Here is a 10,809-nt window from a genome sequence, read left to right as displayed (position 1 = left end):
CCACATAGCTGTAATTGCTTTGTATGGATTGTTTTCAGAGTGTAGCACTTCTTCCAACAGATCAACATAAATATTAATCAATATCGAAGCAGCCGTGGCTCCCATTGATGTGCCAGAGGTCTATCAAAATAGCTGTTCTTCAAACCAGGGTGTTTTAGGTGAAGATTACTTTCTGTACATTGTAAAACAGAAGTAGAAGTTGTGTAATAGAACTACTCAGTTTAGGCAAGGGTTATTCTACTGCTTTGAAAGGAACCCTCTCAACTGAGAAGCAATAATACGTAAGGCTTGATTGTCTAAAGACACTAATAACTGTTCAGCTGGATCTTAGTCCACATTTTTAAAGAATGCACCGTTTTGGGGTATAGTAAAAACATCTTGAATTCAGAGCAATGTTAAATTTTCACAGTGTATTATTGTAAACACTAATTGAGCCCTGTTTTTAATAAATGTACTTTATCATATTAGTACTCTGGAAATAGCTTATTTTACATACTCTTCAATCAAATGATTTTTGTAGCTAATACATTATATATACGTTTTCTATCTAAATGCTTGTCTTGGTGGGGAATGCACAAAGCTAAACAGCAACAAATCTATATAACTATATAATCTAGACATAATTTAAGGTTACTTTAATGTCCACTTTTCTGTTGGTCTTTATTTTTTTTTGTATTTCACCTATTCACAGTTCCTTTCCCTTGTAATGCCAATAGTGTACTGTGAAATCCATTTATTTATTTATTTTGTGGATTTATAGAGTGCATACGAATCATCCCGAAAGGATCTCTGGGCGCTATACAAGGAGAAAGGGAAAGAGGAAATGAGTTTAAAAGAGCCATGTCTTCAGCAGTTTTTAAAAACTTGATTAGATCCCTGCAGGACCTGAGGTTTTGTGGGAGCATATTCCAATGGTTAGCTGCCAGGTAGGAGAAGGCTCTACCTCCCATACGTGCCTTCCGTATTTTCTGGGTACACAAAAAGTTGGAGTTACTAGATCTCAGTTGTCGGGCTGGCCGATACCATCTGATTTTGTTCCTAAGGTAGGCAGGGCCCTTTCCCAGTAGAGATCTGAAGGTTATACAAGATGGCCGCCTGGTAGGAGCTCCTGTTCAGAGCTCCCAGTGCTTGGGATCCCACGTCGGGCATTATCCCTGTTAGCACGCATGTAACTGGATCAAGAGTAACTGGATCGCACGCTTACGCACGCGTACCTGACTGACGGAGGTCTGGACCCTCAACTTCGCCGGACTGCTCCTGGACACTCGCCTTCTGGCACCCCCATCGCTTTGCCGGGACTGAGCGGCTGGAGCTCCGGGACGGACGAGACCCTTGTGAAGACGAGACGGAAGGTCGGAGTCTGCCAGAGCCTGCTGAGGGTCCAACACTCGCCTGAGCGGCCATGGCTGGAGTCTGCCCCATCTCGCCGGGCAGCTGCGGGTCACTACAGGACCTGGGACGGAGGTCCGGAGCCCAATAGACATCGGGCACTGCACACGGCTCAAGACGGTGGAGGGCAGAGGAGTGGATGCAGAGCTTCACTGGGTGCAAGCACTGGGAGTCACCCTGCTGCAACGGAGGTTCCGAGCCCCACCGGGCTGCTGTGAGACACTGCATTAAATAAACGGAGGTCCGGAGTCTGTACGTCATTGGGGACCAACCGCTCACTGCGCATTGCAAAGGAGGGCAGAGGCTTGGTCTCGGAGCTACCCTGACGCCCTGCAGAACAAAACCGCAAGACCCCCCTGCCGTGAGGTGCTCACCGGGAACAGCAAGCCCTGGCTCCGGTTATCCGATGCCCGATCCCTGAGGCTGATCCCTGAGGCTGCTGCTGGGACGTAACCGAGAGACTCCTGTGGTGTGCAATGCTGACTATGCTGTTCACACGGGAGCCCCCCCCTACTGATCCTGCCTGTGGTGAGGTGTTGCACACGAGGGCATTCCTGCAGTCGGTGAGCCTGTGCTTCGGGACGTGTGCTGGGCACACACCACCTATCGAGACGGAGGGGGCTGCAGTTCAGCTGCTCTGGCCACGCAAGGAGAAGAACAGACTTCAATCTGCCAGAAGTCGATGAAAAACCGCAGCTATGCACATTCTGGCCAGACCATTGACAACTGCAAAACTCTGCTAGCAAAATCAATATGCTTTGTGAGCAGAAATTACAAGATATTACAAAAGGTATTTATTTCACCCCTCCCCACTCGCTGGTTCACATTTTTAAACCACATCCTTTGTTCAAAATGGCTGGGGCCATAAAGCTGTAGCAATAAATCCCCTCCTGTACCTCTGCTGCCCACGAGGCTCCTCAACTTAACTCCCCCACACAAGACCTCCAAAATCAGAGATAAGACTCTCTCCCAGCAAGCTAGGAACTGGGCTTGCTCAAATAGAAAGTGAAATTGCCATTCCCTGTTCTCAAAGTAATAACAACAGACAGCGGACTAATGTCTCTATCTCCCCTTTTTGTTCGGCCATATTAGACTGGTCTCACTATGGCGACCATCATGGACTGGTCATTTCTCACTATCTGACCTAAAAACTGGACTTTTTAGACTATTTCTAATTGTATTTTGCACATTTTATGTAACTTGCACCCACTTCACTTTTCCTTCACCTGTAACGCACAGACCGCTTCCCTTTTTGTAACCTGCACACATTTCACTTTCTTCACTTGTAATGCACCGATCACTACCTCATATATTTCTGGTTGCTCACTAGTGTCACTTTGACTCATGTAGCTTTGTGATTGCACCTGTATTTTGTTCTAGGTTATCATCAGTATTTTACGTCCACTGGTTTACTCACTATCTGACCTAAGAACTGGACTATTTTGACTATTTCTAATCGTATTTTGCACTTTTTATGTAACTTGCACCCTTTCACTTTTCCTTCTCCTGTAATGCACAGATCGCTTCCCTTTTTGTAACCTGCACACATTTCACTTTTCTTCACTTGTAATACACCGATCGCTACCTCATATATTCCTGGTTGCTCACTAGTGTCATTTTGACTCATGTAGCTTTGTGATTGCACCTGTTTTTTGTTCCAGGATATCATCAGTACTATACATCCACTTGTTTACTGTACACTCTTGTACACTTTTCTTCACTTGTAATACACCAATCGCTACCTCATATATTCCTGGTTGCTCACTAGTGTCATTTTGACTCATGTAGCTCTGTGATTGCACCTGTATTTTGTTCCAGGATATCATCAGTATTATACGTCCACTTGTTTACTGTACACACTTGTAAGGTGCACCTATTTCACTTTTATTCCTGGAATGCACCGATTGCTACCTCATACACTTTTGTATATTTTTGTACATTTTGTAAGCTGCACCGATTTCTATTTCATATATGTTTGTATATTTCTTGTACATTTGGTAAGCTGCACCTATTTCACCTTTTAGCTCTGGATTACACCGATTGCTACCTCTATATTTTGGTTATGTTTGCTACTCACTCGTGTCACTTTTGTTCCATGTAACTTACTGTCTGCATTTGTTTTTCTGCACATGTGTAACACTATCAATCACCCTCCCATACCCACCTATACCGCCATCCCAACATGGAGCCCATCGTTAAGCACACATATAAAATCAACTACCCATCGACGCTCACCAGAAAAGCCTTTAAACGCTTTAAACACAACTTCCTGAGGTCCCATCCTGAAACCCCCTTTGTAGACACCTACTTCTCACCGGTCAATGTATCCCTGAACATCGATATCATCTTCCACACCACTCACAGAGCTCAATGGAGAAAAACGTTCCTCACCTTACTAACCGTCTCCACCACCAGGAAATCCGCTCATGGCCTAACTCTCTCCATCACACCATCCCAACTTTTCCTAGGCAGAACCACCATTACTATCTACAATAACGAGATTGTCCTAATTCAATCCACAGACAGGAACTTGGAACTACTAGACAACCTGTTCCCCACTTTCAAAGAGCACCTCTCCAATCCTCGGACCTCCACTCACATCTCCTCCAGTAACATCACCCCTGCCTTCACAGCCCCTACCCACAACCCTTCTAACCTAGCTCAGCACCAGAACGACACGCACCTCTTCTCTACCCCCAGAACACTAATCAATCTCCCACCTGCTGTAACCACCCCACACTCCTCAGTCACAGACACAAATCTCTCCCCCTCATACACCAGCCACCCCCCCACCACCACCAACCCCTGATACTCCCCTCATACAACACCCACTCCTCTCTCCCCTGACATCACAGCTCCCACCAACAACCCCTCTAACCTAGTTCAGCACCAGAACGACACACATAAAGACAAATCCCACCCTTTATCCCCCCCATTCTCAGTCCTCACTTCCACCCTCTAACTAATCACGCAGTGCACACCACATCTATTAATTTAACTCTACCTCCTCACAACAGGACCGTCACCAATCCCATATCCCCCCCCACTCTCAGCCCCCACTATCATACCTGCTCCCCCATCACCACTAACATACACTCAACCGCCACCCGTCTCTCTCCGCTTGCCACCAATGCCCCCATCTGCACCTCCAACCTCCTGCCTACTTCATCCACACCCATCCCTCTCAAACCCTCTCTCCTCTCTAACACCAACCCGTGCACTGACGCCACGGAGCCCTGCACGAACACCAACCCACCCCCCCACCCGCTCGCTCATTCCCAGGTCAGTCACTCACCCTTGATGTCCACCCCAATACCTATCCCACGCTGAACAAGATTATGTCCACCCTCCTCCAGCTCAAAGAAGACATTCACACCATCAAAGAAGACGTGCACATCATCAAAGAACTACTCTTCACACACCCCAGTCACCCCTCACGCTCCACCACCCCCCCTCCCATCTTTCCCCCCTCCCGCCCAGAAGGTTCTCCCACTCTACACCCCCCACACTGGACCACGATCCCTGTTCATAATCGCAACAATCACCCCCGGCGCCCACACAACACTCTTTCAGACCTCGACACACTCACCCTCCTCCGCTCCTACGACCCAGCTCCCCTAAACAACACAACCGCCACACACCTCTCCATTCCCACGATACACTCAAATCCCCGTAGAGCCCCCACACTAAACAACAGAAGCTCCGTCCCCAATAACCTTAGAAAAGTCCCCCTCTCTCTAGAACCTTCTACTTCCCTTGACACACCCCGTCTCAAATGCACACTCCTCAACTGCAGATCGGCCTCTAGACACTCCTCCGCCATCGCTGATCTCATCTTAACATTGGACCTTGACCTGATCATCTTAACTGAAACTTGGCTAACCGAATCTTCTACACCTATAATGGACATTCTCTTTCACAATAATTCTAAGCCCTGATGATAATCCCCTGAGGCAGAGGGGGATTGGACAGCGTCAGCACACTAATATTTTGCCTGCGAGGGATCCACATTAATTGAAGCTCTAGAGAGGGTGCCACTACATGAAATATACCCCAAGAGCAAATCACTTCCAGAGAAAGTTGTCCCCGCAATATACCTGTTTGAAGCTCTTAACGAACTGAACAACACTCAATGTTATAGAGCCTACAGGCATTGTTTGAATCACCGACTGGTGTAATTGTTTGAAATAATCGTTAGTTTTAAATTTATTGTCGTTATGTTTAAGTTTTTGAATTGTCCAGTTTTTTATGTGTTCATCAACAATTATTCATGAGGAATGTATAAATGAATGAAATGTGTATTCTTTTCATGCTTCAAAAAATGAAAGGATGTTTGAAATAAAGTTGAATTAATACAACTTTGAAAGTAAAATGCAATGACGTGATTCATTGTATTTTCAAATCTGCATGAGTAACTAGCAGGTAATTCTTTTTGAAAAAATATTGCACGTCCTACCGGGCCCCCGAAACGGACGTAACCCCTATAGTTTAAAACCTTTGAGTTGGACCATGTAGAAATGTCAAGTTTAGATTCAAATGAATTGTAATTTAAAATCCTCTTTGAAGGTAAAGTCAGATTATAGATCACAATTTTGAAAATACCACTTTTAGAAAGTTTGCCTTTTCCTGCCCATGAGCTTCTTGGTCCTTCTAGGAATTTCCAGCTGCCTCGGCCTGTTAATGAATCCTCCATTAAGAATGTGTATTGGACCTAGAGAATGAATAATAGGGGCCTAGATGTGGGCTGGATGAGCCATCCATCCCGGATGGTTGGGGGTGAAGCTGTTCCCTGGCCATTTACATTTCAAAGGGCATGTCCCAAGCACACACAATGACTCCTAACATTAGTCTTTGTGACCCTAGACTTATTTGAGCCTTGGCACGGGATGAGAAGAACTTTCCAGAACCTGATGTGGTGATAGACTGGAAAATTCCTCCACTTCAACTGATGGCACCATTTATACATATGGTATCTAATTAGCAACTCTTTAGTACATGCCTAGAGCTAAGGACATTACAGAAGAAAAACTACCTTGTTCATCAAAAGTCTGCCCTGCTGCTTTTGCTTAAAGCCTGCTTGGTTTTTAGAGGACAGCACTGCTGGGTGAGTCTTGCCTTGTTCCCAAGAAGACAGGCCTACAGCTTAAGGCCTGCATTTTTCCTTCAAGAACCTGCCCTGCTTCTACCAGAGAAATGCCCTGCTGTTTGAGGCTTGCTGTGCTCCCAGGAGGACTGCTTAGCTGCTTGAGGCCTGCCTTGTTCCTAAGAGAACTGACCTACTGATTGGGGACTAACCTGATCTCTGTGAAGAAAGAATGGACTCTTCATCCCAGGCTACCCTAGTGACCCCAAAGGTAAATTGAATGACCTCTTGTTCTGAGCTACAGTGACACAATAAGCTCCAGCGGCCACCCTGCAACTGCCCAGCTGAACTGCTGTAGCTGGACCTGCCTTAGCCTTGATAGCCTCTGCTAGAATCTCTAATCCTCAAGAGGGGCCTCCCGAATTCCTGGAGCCGTGGATGGCATCAGCATGCGCCCCTCTACAAGAAACTGAAAACTCCTGAAGTTCTGGACTCTTCACAACGGACTTTGAGAACGCAACTGTTGCTCAGCGAGACTAACCTGGTGCCTATATCCAGCCATGGTTCATTGTAGTCAGCCTGCACATGTGACTCTCTCCCGGTCTACACGACTAGAGGACTGCAAGTGGATCTTTGTGCTTCTAGGCACTGAATCCACATAAAACTTTACCATCACATAACTCTGATTCTACTGGTTGGATTAATATTTCAATTGGTTTGTGACATTTCTTGTGTTGTGTTTCATTTTTAATATTGTTTGTGTGCTGCATAAACATATTACAAATTGCCTCTAAGTTAAGCCTGACTACGTTTGTACCAAGCTACAAGACTGCTAATTTAGTAACTTCTGAGGCTGTTGATTGAAATGGGTTTGCACTCCATCAATAAATACCCCTATGTCTTAAATCTCCATATACAGAGCCCAGGCACAACCCAGGGAACAAGACCATGTGGCATCTTCTTGTAGAGAGGACGTTACCTAAATTAGAAAAGAAATACATTCCATCCTATTGGTAATCTGTTGTCTAGTTGTACTCTGGAAAAAGACTCCCTCACGCATGACATGGGACGGGAATTTGAGATATGGTGATCTTGGGGAGTGCACTTTATAGCACATTCACCTCATTTGCTGGCATTGGAAGAGCTTATCAGGAGTGTTTGCTGCCACATTCAGATTTCTGTACCTGCATTTTAATGTTGTTCATCACTGCTAATGTTTTGAACCCCAGCTTGGCCTAGGAATTTTGCTAATCATATAAAGTATGAGGAAATCATCTCTACTTCTAAATCAGATAATGATGATTCTAGACAAAGGTTTATGGATGAAAGAGGAGTGTACCAATTTGTGCCAAATTCAATTTTGTACAATATAAATTAGGGGTGGGCGGCCAGCTACGCTCCGTGCACGGAGTGTGCGTAGTGCCGCCTACTCCGCATTTTGCGGAGCTGGCGGAGCCAGGCGGCACTACGCACGCTCCGCAGACGGAGCGTAGCTGGCCGCCACCCGCCTCCCTCCCGCCCTCCCTAAATACTTTCAAATAAAGGAATCAAATAATTTAAAAAGCACTTACCTTGCCCGCCGCTGCCCGCCGCGTCCCCGGGGCTCGTTATCTTCCGTCTTCCGTCTTCTTTAGTAATGCGCATGCGCGGGCGGCCGCGCATGCGCATTTTCACGAGAAAATGCGCATGCGCGGCCGCCCGCGCATTAGTAAAGAAGACGGAAGATAGCGAGCCCCGGGGACGCGGCGGGCAGCGGCGGCAAGGTAAGTGCTTTTTAAATTATTTGATTCCTTTATTTGAAAGTATTTAGGGAGGGCGGGAGGGAGGCGGGTGGTGGGGCTGGCGGCCAGTGGTGTTTGCGGAGTGGGGCTACGCGGAGTGCGGAGGTGGGCGTAGTTTCTCGCCCACTTCGCGTAGCTCCGCGAAGCCCCACTCCACCAACTCCGCCCAGGGCTAATATAAATATAGGCACGGGTCATGTGCGGAGCTCACAAGATGTTGGTTTACAGAGAATAAGTATGGTTGGGAGATACCCATGTTCATAAGAAAGTCAAGGCTTGCAGACATCACAAAGGTCAGCAACATGTTGAACAGACCTTAGTAAGGTACTGATATAAGTGGCCCTCCAAGACAAGGGAAGTATGGGTAAAGCTGTCAACATTTTCTACGTAAAGACATGATAAGCAGTAATCCATCCCGAATGCTATGATTGGAAAGAGTCCAAATATCTAAGGTCAAATTGAATTTATTTAAGTGGCGGTAAATTATAAATGTCGTTAAAAACAGGGGCAAGATATTACTTCTAGTGTTTTGTTCTTACTAAAACTTGTTTCTTGTCTCTCTTTTGTCACAGCTTTGGTATATTCAAATGGGCAGATCTGGACTCCCCTGCCGTATTCTGCTGCTATGGGATAGAGGCCCAATACGTCCATATCATTATTCCATACCATGCCGAGTACCTTACCCTGTGTGAAGTAGAGGTTTATGCAGTGAAGGAATAGAAGTAAAGTGATATAAAGTGGATAGTCTGTATAATTAGCAAAGATACTCCGAATTTTGATATGCCTGGTTGTGCCATGGTATAGAACACTATCTTCTCCCTCTGCATTACCTTTTTCTTGCGCGTTTGTTTTAACATGGTTCATTTCATTGTGAAAAACCTGTTGTTTGGTCTATTCTTTTGAGCAGTCATTCTAATTCCTTTACAGATTTCCATGTATCTTTCTGTAGTCTAATAAAATGCCAGTAATATATTATGCAATATGATTATAGTCATTGCTAAAATTCACTTTTTTATGGACTGGGGCCAAGAGAAAGAAAAAAGCATTGACAAAGCCAAATGGTTTGTTCTAGTGTGCTTATGTATGTAAATACTGAGATATCGCAATGCTGTTTGCAAGTGCTGCATTCACAAATTCGGTGTATCACATTAAACCCTGCCCTATTGGCTATGCCAGTGCTGGGAAAATAAGTAGAAAAATATGATTTCTTTCTGTTTAGGATGCATACAGAAGATAGAGAACTGAATATGACAAACAGCATGGCAATTGAGTTTACTTTCAGATGTAAAATAGTACCTCAGAACTTCCTATATAGACAACCAAACAGCCAATAGAATTTATAATACTCCTCTCAGTGGAGCATAAGCCCAATGCATGTATTTGAAAAAGAATTGGTAGCAATAAGTCACAGAAAGCTGTGATGCCAAAATAGACCGATAATAGAATGAAGCATAAAAATGAACGGGAAAAAAAACATTTTACCCAACGTAAACTTGGGCCTAGAACATTTGAGCATCTTAGAGCTGAACCAGACTACGTTATACATTTATTTTATTAGACACAGGAAATTTGTTCGGAATCACAAGATGGTTGGTGGAGGTTGCGATTCAAAAGTAGCTCCCAGTTCTAAAGTCAGCAGCTATAGCCGCTAGGTCAAACCCATCCCGAAGTATTTTCTGTAAAGTTCACATTAGTTCCCATTTCATGTTTTTATGACCTTCTCATACATGGGCCAATGCTACAAACACCACATTGCAAAAAAGACACATCAAAGGGTGACTGGGTGATGCCTCACCAAAGCACATGCTGACAAACAAAGGAGTGACATAAATGTTGTGGAGAATGCTGGTATTATTATGTTATGAATTCAAGAAGGGAACATACATTTGGCATATACCTATTATGTAGGCCTTACAGTATTCACAGTTCAGCCGGTTGCCTTAAAAAGGTGCAATCAAAAAGCGCAATGACTTTTTGAGCTGCCTGGCCAAGAACAAAAAATCCCACCGTTCGTGATAAGAACATACTGCTCCTGACGCTGTCTGATTAATAATCACTTTCTAGCTTCTGCTCCAAGAATTTTCTTAAATGTAAAAACCAGTCCCATGAGAAGAGACTTGTATACAATCATCGTGAAGGCAGGCAGTGAGCCAGAAATGTTTCCACAGGCAGTATCTATTTGGCAAATAGTGCAAAATATCTGCTCTTTACCCAGCTGACAGCAAAAAGGTACACAATCTCTGCTATTTAGCCCACCATTACCTAGATAGTACAGATGAAGTACAATTTGACCAGTGCTGGATAAATAGTGTGAAGAGGTCTGTATTTATCCAGCGAGAGAGAAAAAAGGGACTCCAGGTGAAGGCTGCTTGGTGGCAAACTTGTAATAGGGATACAGCATGTGCAAAGAATTTTAAAGTAAGAGCACACACAAATCTGCAATAGTTTGTAAAAAGGTAAGTGCTCGGATTTAGCTACTCTGTTTACAGATGAGAGAAATGCCCAATCAATTTTGAATAAAAACAATTATGGAATTTTAATATTTTAAAAAGATAT

Source organism: Lissotriton vulgaris, chromosome 4_1 (assembly GCF_964263255.1).
Source record: "Lissotriton vulgaris chromosome 4_1, aLisVul1.2, whole genome shotgun sequence".
NCBI lineage: Eukaryota > Metazoa > Chordata > Amphibia > Caudata > Salamandridae > Lissotriton > Lissotriton vulgaris.
The sequence above is the reverse complement of the archived record's forward strand: the minus strand, read 5'-3'. Positions refer to the sequence as shown.